Source organism: Adiantum capillus-veneris, chromosome 25 (genome assembly GCF_014529385.1).
Source record: "Adiantum capillus-veneris isolate H3 chromosome 25, ASM1452938v2, whole genome shotgun sequence".
NCBI lineage: Eukaryota > Viridiplantae > Streptophyta > Polypodiopsida > Polypodiales > Pteridaceae > Adiantum > Adiantum capillus-veneris.
In genome coordinates this window covers 20,682,675-20,684,204 of record NC_140955.1, presented here as the reverse complement: position 1 = coordinate 20,684,204, position 1,530 = coordinate 20,682,675, and the positions used below count along the sequence as shown (strand labels likewise).

The 1,530-nt window shown below is 46.5% G+C and overlaps 1 pseudogene; it reads right to left on the bottom strand.

Moving 5' to 3' along the window:
- Positions 1 to 753: 753 nt before the first annotated feature.
- Positions 754 to 1,126, bottom strand: LOC147424543 (large ribosomal subunit protein uL29 pseudogene; annotated as a pseudogene).
- Between the last annotated feature and the right edge of the window lie 404 nt (positions 1,127 to 1,530).

Sequence of the window (1,530 nt, the reverse complement as noted above, 5' to 3'; positions counted from 1 at the left end):
GGAGAAGTCCGGACCGTTGACATTGTGAAACTCTCCATTGAGGAGGGTTGACAACATTCCAGGCAAGCCAGTCGTCTAGCTGGTGCACAAGGGCATTCCAATGACATTGGACGTGGGAGAGAATCATTGGACGTGGGAGAGAATCCTAATGAGTTCTTTGTCGGTAGAATGAAATGATTTGAGCCCATATTGCACACGTTGTGAGCATTTTATATGCTGTTGAAGCAAAATGCTTCTTCGCCAGAATGCCGGTTTAGTTTAAGCTTGAAAGTAATTATGGAAGACGAACCCGTGATCTCTCCCCCTCTCTCTCTCTCTCTCTCAAAAGAAAAAAACTTTCTCAAGGAGTCCACGCCGGCGCGGACTCATACAGAGAGTTTTAGAGAGAGAGAGAGAGAGAGAGAGAGAGAGAGAGAGAGAGAGAGAGAGAGAGAGAGAGAGAGAGAGAGAGAGAGAGAGAGAGAGAGAGAGAGAGATCAGAGAGTGATATGCAATTGCGCGCTCGTCAAGCTCAACCGTCACGCAGCTGCTGCCATGGCCGGCGAGGAAGCTCATCGCCCTCATGTATTGCAAAACAAGCTTGACAGTAGTCGCGGAAGACGAACCCGTGATCTCTCTCTCTCTCTCTCTCTCTCTCTCTCTCTCTCTTTTTTGACATGAAAGACCCAATGCTGAAATAAGCCTAAATCAGCTGTCTACCTACAAAACCCTAGCCATTCTCTCTTGGCTAGTATCAGAAACAATCTTCCGCACAAAATAACATCTCATCAAGCCTTCAAAGCATATTTTCACTTTGGGAAATAGGTCTCTTTCTTCTTCTGCTTCAATGTCTTTAAACCAGCCTGATGTTTGGTTAGCCGCTGCCGAATGGCACGGGGTGCAGGTCCAATGGCAACCACTTGTTCTTGTAGGCGGTGCGAAGAGCTGCCTTTTGATTTTGTGAAAGTACTGTCAACACTTGCGCTACTGACAGCCTGACTACCTTGATTTTGAATAGCTTGTTGGGTGCTCCTCCAATCACCTTGGATACTCTCAACAGAGTAGGCTCTGCTTTTAGGTCCTTGAGTTGAGTCTGCAGCTCCCCCTTGCTCTTAGCTCGCAATTCATGCACCTTGATCTTGGCCATTTTAATGAGCAATGACCTTAGAGTAGCCTTCACGAGCAGCAGCCCATGAGCAAGAGGAAGCGACCTCATTTCTGCAGATACCGCGAGCTGCAAAGGTCTACTGTCGACGAAGGCAAGATTTCGTAAGAGCTCTCTCTCTCTCTCTCTCTCTCTCTCTCTCTATATATATATATATATATATATATATATATAATATAAAACTCTCTGAAGGAGTCCACGCCGGCGTGGACTCCTTCAGAGAGTTTTTTTTTTTTTAGAGAGAGAGAGAGAGAGAGAGAGAGAGAGAGAGAGAGAGAGAGAGAGAGAGAGAGAGAGAGAGAGAGAGAGAGAGAGAGAGAGAGAGAGAGAGAGAGAGAGAGAGAGAGAGAGAGAGAGAGATTTTGGATAGCTTGTTGGGTGCTCCT